Here is an 18,280-nt window from a genome sequence, read left to right as displayed (position 1 = left end):
TGCAAAAATGCACGGCAACGATCGGGTCTGAATGACCCCCCAATATTGTTCGGATTGTGAACAATATTGCATAGTGTGTACGCACCCTAAGAGGTGAATGTGGGTTCTATTTAGAGACCATTTATGTTCTCAGCCTTAATTTAGCTAGGAATATCCAATCCACCAATCCAGAAGTTTAAAACCTTTGCACCCACCACACTTAGGCTCAGATTTATCAAGCCTTAGAGAGTTATAAATTTCACAGTGATAAACTACCAACCAATCAGCTCCTAACTGTCATTTTTCAAACACAGCCTTTAGCATGGCATTAGGAGCTGGTTGGTTGGTACTTTATCACCGTGCAATTTATCACTCTACAAGGCTTTATAAATCTAGGCCATAGTATACAGTGTGCACCACCACAACCCCAGTACAAATCCACAGTACTCAAACACACAGTACTGTACATCATACTCCAATTCAAACATCCATGGGATTAGTCCCTTACAAACCCATCACCCTCTTGTAAATATAGAGATCATTAGTGAAGATAATGATAAAATGTGATAATAAAACCAGAAGTTGTATTTTTATTTCTAACAATGGTGGTCATTCCGAGTTGTTCGCTCGGTAATTTTTTTCGCATCGCAGCGATTTTCCGCTTATTGCGCATGCGCAATGTTCGCACTGCGACTGCGCCAAGTAAATTTGCTATGAAGATTGGTATTTTACTCACGGCATTACAAGGTTTTTTCTGAGTTCTGGTGATCGTAATGTGATTGACAGGAAGTGGGTGTTTCTGGGCGGAAACTGGCCGTTTTATGGGAGTGTGTGAAAAAGCGCTACCATTTCTGGGAAAAACGCGGGAGTGGCTGGAGAAACGGAGGAGTGTCTGGGCGAATGCTGGGTGTGTTTGTGACGTCAAACCAGGAACGACAAGCACTGAACTGATCGCACTGGAAGAGTAAGTCTCGAGCTACTCAGAAACTGCTAAGAAATTTCTATTCGCAATTTTGAGAACCTTTCGTTTGCAATTTTGATAAGCTAAGATTCACTCCCAGTAGGCGGCGGCTTAGCGTGTGCAATGCTGCTAAAAGCAGCTTGCGAGCGAACAACTCGGAATGAGGGCCAATATACAGTATTAATATTTATTAGAAGTATTTGCACAAGTAATCATTTTAATAATATAATTTTTAGATATTATCTCTGATGAAGAATTGTTTGTGTGTAACTCATTTCAGACTATTGTAGCTTTAGGATACTCTATGGTCACCAGGTGTTAGATCTGGGCAAAACAAGCATAAAAAATTACACCAGTCACCTGGGAGAATTGATAAACAAAGTTGTTGAAAGAAAATGTACTGTACTTTGTCATCGATAATAGTTCAAGGGAAGCATAAAGCAATTTCATTAGAATGAGACAGAACACAGAGGATCACACTTATGCTCCTTGATCTGCAGATGGGTGCACAAACACTTCCATTACAAAAATACTTGAATAGAGAACGTCTACATCGATCTTGCAAAACCTCCATACATTTCACAATAAATTGCAAACAACTCCACATGCTCACTACTCTATATGACAGCACTCCTACTTTCCATACTATAACAAACACACTGTCCAAGAGGGAGATGTGTTATTTATCACAAATATTATACAGCGATAATCTTCTTTTGTTTTCCGCTGATCGCTGGCATTTTAGATTAATGGTTTACCTTCTTGTTGGAACAGCTCTCAAGAAACAGTACAGTATAGAGCTTTCTCTCGGCGATGCACAGACTTCCAAGTTCTCGACACTGGGGTTAAAATTCTTCTGTGGGATATTTGCAAAAAGAAACACTATGGGCAATGCTGTACCACAGGATTGTTTTCATATTGAAGCCAGAAAGCGCTACTGCACATACTCCATATTGGCTCCTTTAGGGAGGCTTCAACCCCTAACCAAGATGGCCACTGCATGTACTTCTGTGTGTGCGCAAATCTATCTTATTACTGTGTTACAGCACCACAGTGGGACATGGGCATGTAACACTTTGCTCCAGAGAGACCCTGGTATTAACGCTTGCTCCACAATACTGTTACCGCTGGTACAGGCACCACTTGCATCCTGCACTGGTACCCACGGCTCGTGACCTGTATGCTGAAACTACCCCAATAGTTAAGTACTAGGCTGTTCACTGATTCAGGGCATCCGTGTTGTGTAACATTACTCTGCCATACCATCACCAGGGCCTGATTCATATTTATATGAAAACATGATGGTTTGTGTACAAGTACAGTATAATGCTTGGGAGTCTGCATAGGCACAAGACCATTCTGCATGTGTGCACAATGTATCTTGCAATATCTCTTGCAGCCCCGTGTCAGCCACAGTATGATTGGCATTCTGCAGCACCTGCGGGTAGAGTGGGTGCGGAACCTGGTACTATTATTCAAAAAGGGTTTGCCCTCATTTTGAAGGCGTGACAGGTCCAGGGTCTGTGTTGACGTATACACACTTCCTCTACCAAGGTGTCTGGATCCTTTGGCCACCCTGAGTAAACTTCAGCTTGCCGGTGCCTGAAATCATTGCCAATCATGACTGATGGTTGCAATGATTGCTATAGTCATGATGGTGATCTGAGGCTGCATCTTCAGACACAGCAATCTGATCCTCAGATAATTAAAATAAATTGATGTTTGCTATGGAAATATACTGTAACTAAAGCGTGAAAGGTTGTTGAAAGTTACAGTTGATCCTGTGACATGTAGAAATATATAATACCAAGCTATGTAAATGAGTGACTACATTGACAGAATAAGTTCCATATATCAGCAACTATTGTCTGTAGGAGTTCAAGAAGATGATGAAGAAATCACCACAGCGGAGCTGCAAAAGTTAATGTCTGAGTATGAATTTCTAGCACAGGCATTGGAAGCGAACATGGCCATGTTAACTACAGACATTGGTGGCCATTCCGAGTTGATCGCAGCTAGCAACTTTTAGCTGCTGCTGCGATCAATAGTCCACACCTATGGGGGAGTGTATTTTAGCTTAGCAAGGCTGCGATCGCTTGTGCAGCCCTGCTAAGCTAAAAAAATTTCACACAAAACTAGACTAGCCCTGGACATACTTACCTTGTGCGATGGATCCAGCAATGATGGGCCCAGCTTTGACGTCACTCCTTCGCCCAACATTGTCCTGGACATGCCTGCGTTTTACTCACCACTCCCTGAAAACGGCTCCAAACGGTCTGGACCCGCCCATCCATGCCTCCTTCCTGTCAATCTTCTCAGCGGTCGCCACTGCGACTGCTTGCGTTGGTAGCCGTGATGTAACCCGGCGACCCCTGTTGCCAGGCTACGTCGTGCACGCGCACTGCGCATTCTGCACCCATTCGCACCACAGCAAAAAAACGCTGCGTGCGAACGGGTCGGAATGACCCCCATTGTCAGAGCAAAGCTGCCACAGCACCAAGAAAGCATGCCAGTTGAATTGAACACTGATAGTACTGCATTACACACTAAGGAAGCGATGTATCAAAGGTTGGAGAGAGATAAAGTGGAGAAAGTTAAAGTACCAGGAAATCAGCTCCTGTCAAACTCAGACTGTATAATGGCAGTAAGAAGCTGATTAGTACTTTATCTCTACTTTATCCATCTCCAGGCTTTGATACATCTTATTTACTGTATGGGTCATAGGGCCTAATTCAGTAAGGCCCGCAGAAATGCAGAAATCGCTTTTTGCAGATTTCCACACTACAGCGTATACACAAGGTCTTAAACTGTGATCACACATGATCTGCGGGGTGGACGTGTCCTATGTTGGCCACCACCCCCCCCCCCCCATGTCAGTGTAATGGGTTGTAGATGTGCGATTTTTTGCACATCTACAACCCATGCTGAATTATTCCCATAGCCATGAACAGTTAGCCTTGGGTTAGACTGATTAACATTACAAGTGGACCGCAGGAAGCAGGGTTACATACAAACCTGTGTCTCTGCCTACACATAGCATAAAGCATGCCCTAGCCCTAAACTACCAGCAATTACAATTCAGGGGACACCTTCATTATTCCTATTGTACTGAGACATTCTATTTCAGCACTAGGTGTCCTCAGTTCCGGTATTTGGGACAATAACAATTATTGGTCCTTACTATTATTGTTCAAGGTTTAATTAACCCTTCTCAGTCCAGGACACAAGATAAAAGTGTGTACAATGGTCTCTCTCTCTACTTGCTCTCTCTGCATCTTACATGCTCCAATGATAGCCTGACCAGGGAAGATTTAAAGGCAATTCTGTTATATATATATATATATATATATATATATATATATATATATATATTATATTGGGAATTTTTGCTTGTGAAGTTACACGGTCGAGTCACATTATTATGACCACTAGCTAATAGCCAGAGTTAATGCTTCAGAGCCCCATAGTCAGCAGGGTTTGCTAAACTGTCATTTTAGACACACATCTGGTAGCCCCCAGGTTAATTTTGAGGGTGAGCTGCTCCACTGTAGTGTGTCGGACTGCCCTCACGCACCTTTATAGCCGACGTTCACCTCTCACATCAATGGCATGTGGTGCTCCGAAGTTCTCACGTCGGTTATTCACAATGGTGCCATTGTGTCCAGTCACGATACACCTTCACCACAGTAGAATGCGAGCAGTTCACAATCTGCGCTGTTTCAGAAATACCCTTTGCCCGAAAGCCAATAATCATCCATTTTTGCAACTATGATAAATCGCCCCTTTTACCCATGACAGCAATGAATGATATGTGTGCAGACGGCACACCTTATATACCCATTGAACGTGTATTTTATGCTTAAAAAGCTGATTGTTAACAACTGATTTACATTATTATTGATCTTTATGAAACATGCTTTTTATATATTTATATATATAAATATGCTGTAGGCATAGATTGTTAAAGTCTAGCCCAAAATCAGGTTAACTGTTTAAACCATGTGCCACTTGTATTGATACCATTGATAGCACAGTTAAGTTAAAGCTTGTGAACAGGGTTATCTCATTGAGATTTGATTTGCACTTTTGATGTTGAGGTTGTAAGACTGAGTTGCTAAAGGCAACAGCCTTGTATTGCGTTAAGATATATTTTATACTGTTATGTCAAACTAACCAATATCGTGTTGTTCCATGCTACCATACTTTTATTTAAAACAGTCAGAGAGTGACGGAGTGATCGAGACAAATAAACCAGTCACCACTTCACCAGCAGTGTTATCATTGTATTTGGCAACTAGGGTAGTAACTTGTCTCTCTGCCATGGCCTTGGAAGTCCTGATGAGATCAGGAATAGTTCACACTTCCACATGACAAAGGCACTAGGGGTGTTAAAGTTTTATATACAACTGTTATCTACTGTATGTCACACAGCATATCAATGTAAGCAGAATAATGTAAATACTATGCAGATTAAGAAGAAGAACAGCAAACATGAGTCAGCACTGAGTGTCACAGACAGTTGCAGAAAAGATTGCTGGTATACCAGTCATTTCAGCCACAATGAAGAGTGGTTCTCCACATTAGCCGCATCTGATCTTATAACAAAGGAATTGGGAATGAAGTGCTTACAGCTACAAAAGTTAAGTCACTACTTGCTTGAAAATAGGGACTAAAACTGAAGACACAGAAATTCAAGATGTGCTTTGTGTACCAGAGATGGTAACAAATCTTACAGTTATCAGTGGTAGCTATAGAGCAAAGAGGTCATATAGTTCATTTCACAAGAGGAAAATGTTTTGTTCAGAACAGAAAATGGACTGTAATAGCAACAGGTACCCAGTGGCATCAATTATACATCCACACAGGAGTGTTATGCGACGATGATAACAAAGTCTCATTCTATGGAACTCTGGCACAGAAGATTTGGTCAAATTGGATATGACAGAATTCAAAAATTGCTGGACTGGATGGTTAGAGGAATATCCATGAATACGGAGAAAACCCAATCTGTGAAAGGTGTATAACAGGAAAACAAATCCATCAGCCATTTTCAAAGTAAGCATGTAAAGCTGAAGCACCACTAGAGTTAGTACATACAGATGTTTGTGGTCCAATGGAAGTCAAGTTAATAAGTCTAAAGATCTTAAGGTCTGATAATAGTGTAAACAAAGATGTGGACTTCTTTCTAAAAAAAATAGGGAATTAAACATCAGATGAACATCGCCTATATCTCAGAACAAAATGTTGTGTAAGGAAGCAAGTAAACCACACACTAGTGGAGAAAACCAGAACATGCTGAAGAATGCAGGCCTAAATAAGGGATTTTGGGTGAAAATAGTGTTCACAGCAGTTCACCTGAAAAATTGTTCTTACACAGTTGCCTTAAAAGACAAAACACTGTTATCCGGAAGAAAACCAAATGTAAAGCATCTCAGACCTTTTGGAAGTACGGCCTATGTACACATACTGTACTAAAAGAGAGAAGACGCAAGCTGGATTCAAAGATGATAAAGTGTATCATGCCTGGTTTTTGCCATGAAAGCATGGGTAAAGAAGTGGTATTACAAGTACCAGAAATGTCACAGCCCGGTCCTGTTTTCTATGCCGCTGTGTCACTTACCACTTCTGCCTTGCTGTGATCTACTTTCATGGAATGGTGCCAGCATCCTTAGTCCATTCTAGGATGCATAGGTTTCAGTTTTCTTGGCCTGCTAGGCTGCAATCCACAGCAGAGCCTAGCTGGGAGTACTGCTGTAAAAGGTTCCGATCACCTGACCACAGTCCATCTATTCCTAAGCCAGACTGAATCTCCCTAAACCACCTGACTCCGTTCAGCCTCTCACGGCTAATCCAGAGGTATAAGTCCATCCATTGGCTCTAGCAAATGGCCAGTACAACGTCTAAGCTCAGTTCCCACTGAGCCTAAGCTACACTGAGCTCCTGGACTCCTTTACCTAAAGTCGTGGAAAACCTGTAAAGTGCAGTTCTGTCACCTGCTGTACTTCTGCTGCCTAACCTAGTCACACTGGGTGAAGCCTCTCCTAAACCCTGCATCTAGTTCTTTAGCTAGTGCCTCTCCAAGCAACTGTGCAGTATCCCAACCAACTGCACTATTTGTATACAGTATCAGACTGCTAATATTTTAATTTCATTTCCAGACTCCAGTTCCAACTATCGGTTCGTTTGCAAGATTCCTGCATTATTATTATTATTATAGACTGTGACTTTGGAGTCTATTTACTAAGACTTGGACAGAGATAAAGTGGATGGAGATAAAGTACCAACCAACAAGCTCCTAACTATCATTTTTTAAACCCAGCATGCGACATGGAATTTAGGAGCTGATTGGTTGGTACTTTATCTCCGTTCACTCCATCCAAGGCTTAGGAAATAGACCCCTTTGTCTGATGTGAGTCTAATCACCATCTATGTAAACTGCCTGCACTTCCACTCTGCTACAGTAAATCCTGAAACCGCTTCAGTGAAATTAACCTTTAGACTCCCAGCTCTGATTCAGCATTGTACACCTTTGTTTCAACTCTGACTCTCCATTAACCACCAATGATCTGTTTAACCCAGTCCCTACTGGATGAAGGGTGTAAATAACTAGAAATTAATGTAATTGAGGTGTATGATACTGTAGGGATTAAAAAAAAGGCTCAAATTATGTTACTTTAGCAGTTTTTATCATTTTTTTTTTTTCAAATACCGATCCAAAACCAAAATCTGTGAGGGCAGTTTTTGAAAAACCAAAACTAAAACACAAACACAAAGCTTGGGGTCAGCGCACATCTCTAGTAGAGATGTGCAGTTCAGATTGCTTGGAATCTGATCGATCGAAACATTGCTAATACAAGTCCACCCGAGCCATGGCTCAGATGATCTTGACAGACTCAGATACCACATCGAGGCCAAATGTCATCTTCCCGGTGTCTTATTCTCACAGGACTTGGATTTCATATAAGGTGCTGTGGCCGGAATGCCATTTCACACAATGCACTCTGCTGTTTGCTGCGTTATACGCTGCTGTTTTGGTTATCCAGTGTCCAGACTCCAGACTTCACAAAGTGGCTGCAGTAACAGTGTATCCAGGGCACGTTGCATGCTGCGCTTAATGCTGCTATTAAGGCTGTGCTGTGTCCAGACTCCAGAGACTCCAGTCTTCACTAATGGCTGCAGTAGTAACAGTGTATATAGGGCCCACTTAATGCTGTGCTATACTCTACTGTTTAGGCTGTTCTGTGTCTAGACTCCAGAGTGTGCTTTGTTAACATACATCTATAAGCCCTGTGATCCACACAGTGATCTGCAACTTGACTAATGGATAACTAGAAAGTTTAGAGAAGAGCAACCAAATACGGGCCACCAGTCATGATGACGATGCTTTTCTAGCAATGTCATCTACTAAAGCCGAAGCTCATGGGCATAGTGGGTCTAAGTCAATGGATCTAACATCAAAAACCCAATACACCATGTTAAAGAAAAAGGCACCTCTTTATAAAGGAAAGGTTTGGTGCAGAAAAACATAAAATTGCCAACATGCCATTCACCACATGCAGTGGAAAGGACAGGTTTAGGCCTTGGCCTTAATTTCTGAGTGGTGGTTCTGTAACTGTCAGTGAGGCATCTTCTTCTGCCTCTCATGACAATGCAATAACTTTTCGCTCAGAGTCTAGAAGAGGTGTCTAGAAAATTAAAACCACTTAGGCAGTAGAATAAACTGTGCATTCAGAAATGTCAAACATTGCTGAGGAACGTTTAGGGTTATCCACATCAGCTATGTGTGAGTCTGATATTTCTCACACTGTCCTCATAGAGAAGCTTCTTTCATCTCCTTCCACCATTTCTGAACCATCTGCACATGTTGGGAGCAGTACAAGTAAAGATGGTGATGAGGTCATTATAGAAATTTAGGATCTATGTGTGGAAGTGGAACAGAATGAGGGGGATATGTGTGTACTAGTACTATCTGACACTGAGGATGTTGATGATATTGTTTGTGTAAGTCACCCACCAGTGGCTGCCGTTCTTGCCTGTGATGAAAAGAAAGCCATTGTGATGCCTGGGCATAAGACCAAAAAAAGCACCCTTGGGTGTGGTATTATTTTTACCCAAATCCTGACAATGTTTGTGAAGGCAACTGCTCCATTTGTGAGGCCAAAGTTAGTAGAGGTAGGGTCATTAGCCATCTAGGCACCTCCTCCATGTTACATAATTTGCGTCAATTTCGTGAAATTTATTTTACAACATTATAATGTAATTAACACCCTCATCATCAACCTCCTCATTACTGATCGGAGGTAGTCCTACCAGAAAATTGTCTTTTGGAGGCCCAAACAAACCAAGCCCTTCAGCAACAAAAGTGTCAGTCCCCATCACTAAAGTGCTTGCTTTCTTAAACTGTGCATGTCCTTTCTAATATCCAACATAAGGGTGGGAGGGAGGGCCCAAGGACAATTTGATATTGCACCAACTTTAATTTCTGCCACTGCTGGGTGGCAGTGTTTCCTAGATGTGCTATAAACTGCCATGTGTTTGTGCTGCTGCTCTGTCGCTTAGTAACCAACCAGGTCACTGCAGCCTTTTCCCGATATTGGTGAAAACAATATTGTAATATGTGAGTTTGTAAAAATTGACTGGAAATGAGTGGAAATTAGTATTATTAAAGTAACTGTTAATAATAATCTAGGAAGTGATTTTAGCTTTTTTGTAAATTTTTCAAACAAATCTAAATCCAAATCCAGTCACAGCGGTTTGGCAAATCCAAAACTGTATGACAAATCAGAGCCAAATCCAAATCCAGCAAAAATGGTCCAGCACATATCTCTAATCTCTAGTAAATGTATCCCAAGGCATCCGCTGGTGTGTACCATTACTCTTCCATACCATCACCAATAGAACACATATATCCCAATGTTTCATACATATGGAGATTCATACATTATACGGTAAACCTTAGCTTTTGGAAAATATGCCACATTTTATTTGATACATCCCTCTCCTCCAGTATTTACTTTAATTAGTATTTGCTAATGACATGCTGCTAATACTATCAGACTGCTAAGAGTTCAAAAACTTGTTTTATATTCGTGATTAGAAATTATACAAACAATATGTTAACCTACTTTAAAATACACCATAATTATAAATAAATTCATGCACTTGGACATATGTATGAGAAGATATTAGGAGTTCACAATTAAAACTGGTTTGTAAATATTTGCATGGATAATAATGATAAACATTTTTTTTTAAAGTAGTTCTTGCCTTTGCCATGAAATACTGTACCTGGACAATGCAATGCCAAAATATTCTATTTCCTTACATCATATACTATAATGGGATTTGATGCTACAGTCAGCCATACAATAAATAGTAAATAATGCAAATAACAAAGTCCTGGAAACAACTTAATAGTAAACACAGAAATAAATAATATTTTTTCTTAATCTTATGGTGATCTTCTACCTTTTATAATCTCTGCTCTGTGATTTATAAAGCTTAGAGGCACATTTAACTTCTTTAATAAACATTGTTCATTTACTGTTATATTTATTCTTGGTGTTGTAGGAATGTGGATTATTTTCGTTTTGTTTTATTAAAATATTGACATCTTCATATACTTAGTGTTTCTAATTACTAATTTATCTTTCAACACATTTTACTAAAATACAACTCCATTGCTTAAGAAACAATTGCTTTAGTTATTTTTAATCCAGTTATCTTGGATAACTGTGACAGCTGCAGAATTAGAGGACCAAATTAATTGTTAGATGAAGCAATTCTTTCTGTATATTGCTGTGTCGTAGAGTTCCTCCTTCTATGCAACTCTTCAAGTTGTAAGCTTTGGGATTTCAAATTTAGTAATGGAGGGTAAATTATTTATTGGGGTGGGTGGGGTAGTGGGTCCCATAAGTAATAACTGCAGGTGTATCTGCAGCTGGCTTTATAGCAACTAAGAGAAGTCATCTCAAAACCTATAGCTGTGAAAACTACATACAGTAGCTGTAACAAAAAAACAGTAAGTTAGTGAATTAATTAGCAAAATTTAATCTCAAGCAATAAAACTGTATTATTAAAACATAAGTAAATTACAGTATTCCCTTCTGTCTGTTGTATTTTATAGTTGACTTATTTACAGAAATTCTATAAAGTAAATATGGCATTCATAATATTCTTTCTTTGGAAGTATTAACAATCTAGACTTTCAGTGAAATTATTCTTCAAATGATGCAGAGTTATTATTCAAATAATAAAAATGGCATAAAAATAACATAAAGGTATTTTCTTGAAATCAAATTATAGAATGCTTTTATAGTTGTTGAATTTATTATTTCACTGCTGGAACTATTATGCCTCTATTTCGTGCAATGTACTTTGCTTCCAAAGATTTTCTGCTTTAATTTGCTCTCTGTTGTTGAATAAAAAAGCTGTGGGTTGTAAAGTAATATATAATTCTTTTAGCATATGAGGGCTTATTCATACATATACATAGTGAAAAATGTAAAAAAATGTAGAAATATGACTGGTTTAGATGCCTTTTAGTAATATCAGATGTCTATCTATGATTGACTGAGAGGTGCATGAGAATGTTACTGATTGGCTGCTTAGCTATTTAGTAGCATGGCTCGCTGAAAATGGATTAATTTCACGTTGTGTGTTCCTCCCTAGCAGTCTGCTCGTTATTTAAGGATATTTCTTCTTATTTCTCATTTGGATTAAAAGTTACTATTGTATTACAGCAGATCAAGAAACACAAATGTCAAATAAGTATTTATTATGGGGGCAGCATATAATCATTTTTATGTGGAGTCAAAAATAATGATTCATTATTGGGGAATTTGTATTTATTAATTGTGAGGGAATTGGTTAATTATTTATTTATTACAGGGGTAGACTTTATTATTTTCTTATAGGGCAATCCTTATTAATTATTCATGGTGATAATCTTATTATTTATGGAACTATTATTTTCTATGTATGGGACAATCATTATTAAATACCTATGGTTGTATTCTTAATTTAATTACTGGGGCATTATTACTTACTTATAGGGCCTATAGTTACTTACAGTATTATATTTGGTAACACTTATAGAGAGGAATTCAATAGCCGGTGAAGGGTGCAAATTGCCATTGCAGTGATATTTAAATGGCAGCAACAGCAGCCCATCTAGAACCCTTCATACAGCTGGCTTAATGCCTGATTCGCACATAACTGCTCACTGCCCTATGGGGTAGCGAACACTTTTGTGCAAGATTCTACTGCTGTAAAATGCTATGGCTGCCATGCAGATTCAGCGGGGTGAATGGATTAGCTGTTAATTGAATTCCCCCTTAGAGCATTTTTGGGAAAATTAGTGCAGTACATAATACGAATAAACCTATATAATTCTGCAGTGATGTATTGCAATGTACTGTAATGCAATGTTATATGAGATAGAAATGTGATTAAAGACCCTAAGTTTGTATAATATTCTGGAGGGCACTGCCTATTTAAGGACATATAGTATGTTATCATAACATAGGGTAATATAGATTACATCCATTTAAAGTGCAGCCATCTTTCTATCTTTACTTAATGACAAAGTTAATCATCAGATTTGTAATCCAACACAAACCACAATTTTCATCCTAGAAAAAAGGTGTTGTCAGTCATTTACAGTGAAGTTTTAGTTCAACATTTCAGGGAACGTACATAATATATAGTTGCAAGGCCATGCCCACTTTCCCAGGAGTGCGCATGCCTTCAGCGAGTGCATTGGTGCTGGAGGGGGAGTCACTTCAATAAAATCTCATTCATGGTGCTAGTAGGCCTAGAGCTGGCACTGGTCACACACATAAAATAAACATCAATATCTAAAAAAATACAATGATGTGACTGGGGACACCCGATGCGCTCTTCATATCACTTGGCATGCAAGGGGCGTGCCCGCATCAAAAAGCAGGGGTGGACTAAATCAGAGGGGGTATGGTCTCTTGGAAATCCCTATGACATCACTCCGAGGGCAGCCCAGCATCCCCGGAGATATTTTGATATTGATGTTTTTTTATTTTTAATAAATTTGCAAAAATCACAAAAAAAACAATTTTCACATTGTTATTATGGGGTATTGTTTGTAGAATTAGGAGGGAAAAATTAATTTTTTTCCATTTTGGAATAAGGCCTGCAACATAACAAAATGTGGAAAAAGTGAAGCGCTGCAAATACTTTCCGGTTGCACTGTACATGAGATGTTTTGTAAATCGCTCATGTATAAAAGCCAAGATTGCAGTTTTATAACTAACACTTTTAAAGAATTTTGGTTTATTTGCAGTCTGACCTTTAGTAAATCTGACAGTTTACAAACTACGCATAAAACTGACCAATAAAAATGTATGGTTTCAAAACTGCAGCTTGGTAAGTCTCCGCTAATATGTATTGTATACATTACATTTCTGTACCTACAAAGTCATGTAGTAAAATTAAATCAAAGGCTATAATCATATACAATATTTAATATTAGCATTAGTGTTTGGAATAAGGAATCTGTTCTGTTTCTAACTGATGTAAGCAAAAGAGAAAAGACATAGCTTTTGGTAGCATAGCTTGCAAAACACATTTGAAGCATGATGATAATGATAATAATAATAATAATAATAATAAGTTAAATACTGAGCAAATGGAGATGTTGCATCCTGTTATATTCTTTTTAGACATTTCTTTACTCCCCCCCCAAAAAAACCCAACATATCTCTTCTTCTTCTTCTTACAGCATACTTCCACCCCACTGTGTGCTATTCCTGTAATGTTTACCTCCATTGATTGCACACCCTGCCAGCAGCAACCTACACAGTGCACCCCAGATGGCTGCCTCGGATGGTTCCTCCGTGGGCAGGGTGTGCTTCATTTGGATCTTTCCATGAAGGGTATAGCATACTCCTACACATGTGTCAGTTTTCCCATACATGCATTTGGCCCTTGTATGGCTCATCTCCCACAGTGTAACTTTCATAGTGCGCCCAACATGGCTGCCTTATCTGGTGTGCTTGTGGATGGGATGAAAAATATTTGGACTTGATGGTTTTGTTGGAACCCTACTCTGAACTTTAGGCTTCTGCAATCTCCCCATTTTATGTTATCTCTTCTAGGGGTAGACTATTCCACCCTGGGTAATCTTACGCAGTGCGCCCAAGATGGATGCCACACCTAGCACCTTGTGAAGGTGGAATACACAGCCCTTGGAAGTTATTACCCAAAATGCCTACACCAATCATGCATTATTCTTTGTGTGCTCAAGGTTTTCTTTTTTGTCTGTGTGGTTTATCTTTTGATGTATTACTTAAATCTTCTGTATTATGTGCATTGTTTTTGATGTCTGTAAAGTGCCTTGAGTCCTGTTAGAGAAAGAGCGCTATATAAATAATAAAATTACTATTATTATTATTATTATTAATATTTTTATTATGTATAGCTTAATTGATTAAATTGAACATCACTAACATATCTTACAAGTATAGGATATGTTTATAGAATTGGGTTCCCAGGGATTAGTTAGAATCACTATAATTAATTCCAGCTTTTCCTGGTAAGAACCACCATGTGCAGTTTGCAAAACCTGCAGTGATACAAAGGCAAAACCACACATCACATTAAATCACATTTATTAAATAGACAAAAAATCTAAATGAAACACCAGTTTTGGGACATGCACATAGAGATTTCGCCAGGCCCATTGTTGCTGTGATGCATATGCATGTGTATACACATTGCGGCAATGACTAGGCAATGCATATGCATCGTGGGTACAAATATATTCATGCAGTTGCGACTAGATGCAGCCACAATGAGAGTGGCTACATCAGTATATGAAACATACAGTGTATACCAAGAGGCAGATTACAAATTCAGAGTTAAAAAGCGTGTAAAAGGTTTAGGACTGCGTCTAATTGGCAAGATTGCTGAGATCACATTTGGTTACAGCAATAGTACTATGATATCAAAAGAAATTGCCCAATTCTAACCAAATACTGCAGCCTGGTCCAGGAACCTTTCCCTAGTTAGGCTATTGGAATAGAAGGTGGCTACAGCTCATCAGTGACGCTAGTGCTGTCTATTGGCGTGGGTGGTGGGGTGGGCTTTACTGTTGGAATTCCTTTGCAGGGCCATGGAGGAGGTGGAACTAGTACCACTTACCATTACAGGTGGTGGAACTCCGGTTCACCCCATTCCCTCCCATTTTAACTCGTGATGGTGCACTCTGTGCTGTGGCACCACTTGCACACCCCTTGTTACAGCCCTTCCAGGACCAATACATTGTGATGTCTGACTACATTGTAGTTTCATGTTTTATATTTGATGTTTTATTGTATGTATTTTCAGTAAATATTAATATTCATTGCTGTGGTTCACCTACTAAACATGACAAGAGCACCTCCGGATGATATCAGGACCCCTCAGGTGAAAGTGAGGACTAAGGACTGTTGTGGAACTTTGATGCTCGCCAATTCACAAGATATACTATAGTGCACAGAAGTTTATTAGACATTACATTATTTGTCCCAGTGGGCAAAATTTAAATAGGCCATATGAGTTATTGTTCTATCTTTCTTTTTTATGTGCACTATAAATGCCGGCCGGTGTTTGTTTTATTAATGTGTTGTACTAATGTGTATTTTTTTTAAATAGTAAAGAAGTTGAGTGAGGTTGTGTGATTGCAACTGCGAGCTATGGTTGTGAGCATAAATTTATCTTTTGTACCTAGTATAGTGAGGTGCAAGTGAACTCTCATGATAAAGATGATGACTAGTATCAAAACTAGGTATACACTTACTGTATGTATGGGTGCATCTGGAAATGGCATGTCTCTGCATATAGTCATACAGTATATAAACACTTTTTCCATGCACGTAGTTTAGGAACAGGATACACCCCATTGCTAGCATGCTAGAACTGTATTTCTAGCAATGGGACCCAGGAGTATTCTAGCACTATGACACAGGTATATTTCAAGGATACAAGTGAACCTCTGTAGCCACATCAGGGCCAAGCAGGGCTACTCTCCACAGAATGCTTGGACTTTAGCCTCCTAACGATATATTATATGCTGCCGTGCTGTCAGTGAACTTTTTTGAATAAAATAAACATCCTACAGGAAACCCACCAGGGATTGGGATGCGCTGCACTAAACTGAGCTTTCAGTGTCGCCCTTAACGTATAGTGATACTGAGATAAAGGCAGTCAGCATGCCTGGAATTTAATGCTGCATAATGTATATCTTTCCTGTCCCACATTGCAGTGGGTCTCACTGCATCTGTAGAGGCAGGGACTCCAGCTACACTCTGATTCACTGTCAGAATCAGAGTTGGGCTGACCAAAATCCCCAGAAAGCTCCTCCTCCTCCACATACAGTAGCACAATGCTGGCTCTACCCTCTTCACAAAGTGCTTCACTGGGGAGAAACTAGGGGATTCTGTACCGGAAAAAGATTTAGGTGTTCACATAGATAACAAACTTAGCAGTAGTACCCAAAGTAGGAATGCAGCAAAAAAAGGCAAACAAGGTATTAGCATGCATAAAGCGGGGAATTGATGCATGGGATGAGAGTGTTTTACTCCCATTGCATAAATCACTGGTGAGGCTACATCTCGAATACTTGCATAACTATGGGCACCATACTACAAAAAGGATACTCTGGAACTAGAAAAGGTTCAAAGACGGGTGACCAAATTGAATAAAAAAACAAGTAGCAGCGCTATTTAAAAAGATACATAGACTAATGTCATAAAATCGTTATATATTTAATAAAAAAACAATATTTGGACAACAGTAATATTTAAGGTGAAGAAAAACCTTATGACATAGGTACTTTCATTAATTGTGAAAGTTCATATGTCATTTATTTACTTACCTGCGGATGCAATTTCAAGTATATTGGTAGAACCACTCGTCCATTAAAAGTTCGCTTTCTAGAACACCGGCGAAATATTCTGAATAGGGTTCTCATGCATAGTGTCTCCAGACACTATAGTGAGATACATAATGGAACCCTTCAGGTGTCTCAAATTATTAGTACTTGAATCTACTGTATATCTTATACGAAATGGGGCGGTGATCGTTACAATAAACTTTGTCGACAGGAGGTTTATTGGATGTTCAGAATGAACTGTATTTTCACAGAATCTGTCGAACTAAACGAATCTGTCGAACTAAATGCGGTTTTATAATATGCATATTTAACAACTCTTACCATTATCCTTTGTGTAGTATCATGAACAGGTTTCTTTTTCATTTTATGTAGTTTCTTATTTGCTCCTTATATTATTTGTTTTAATTTGCTTTGACTCCATTCAATTTCACTTATATTAATTTATATATTTTTAATATTTTATTATTTTTTACTTGTCCACATCCACCTAAGTAAATAATTTTCTGTCAGTATACCCTTTCTCAAGTTACTTTTTTGTTTTCCCATCATTACCATGTTGACTTGATATAATAAAAAAATGAGAATGTCCCTTCAGTTATTAGTATTTTTTCCAGCATATTTTATATAGGCTGTGTATAAATAAATAATGTGTATCTTATTTCCATTTACATATATATTTATAGGGAATAAGTTGTTTAGAATGTACTTCCTGCTTTGGAAAATTGCAGATATGCACTCGATAAGTTCTTAGTCACGTGACTCTCTGTGGGGTAAATTTACTAAGATTCGTATTTTCCCGTTTCAGGTCAACGTTCAATCACGAATGACATCGAAAGTGTAAAACTGCAACTTTTTGAATTGATTACGACTAATTTACTAAGCTGTCGTATTCGGGTTTTTCTTTTGTTCCGATGTCGATGTCATTCGTGGTTTTTTTTCTATTTTTACGGCAGTGATTAGCAAAACACTGCCGACTTTTTTACAATGAATCTCGGCCGGATCTGTGTGATCCGTGCTGGGGTTCATTTTTTTTGTTTTTTTTAAATTAAACACTGTCAAATATTTAAAAAAAAAATTGCGTGGGGTCCCCCCTCCTAAGCATAACCAGCCTCGGGCTCTTTGAGCCGATCCTGGTTGCCAAAATATGTGAAAAAAATGACAGGGGTTCCCCCATATTTAATCAACCAGCATCGGGCTCTGCGCCTGGTCCTGGTTCCAAAAATACGGGGGACAAAAAGAGTAGGGGTCCCCCGTATTTTTAAAACCAGCACCGGGCTCCACTAGCTGGACAGATAATGCCACAGCCGGGGGTCACTTTTATATAGTGCCCTGCGGCCGTGGCATCAAAAATCCAACTAGTCACCCCTGGCCGGGGTACCCTGGGGGAGTGGGGACCCCTTCAATCAAGGGGTCCCCCCCCCCAGCCACCCAAG

The sequence above is a fragment of the Pseudophryne corroboree genome, chromosome 1 (assembly GCF_028390025.1).
Source record: "Pseudophryne corroboree isolate aPseCor3 chromosome 1, aPseCor3.hap2, whole genome shotgun sequence".
NCBI classification, from domain to species: Eukaryota; Metazoa; Chordata; class Amphibia; order Anura; family Myobatrachidae; genus Pseudophryne; species Pseudophryne corroboree.
The sequence above is the reverse complement of the archived record's forward strand: the minus strand, read 5'-3'. Positions refer to the sequence as shown.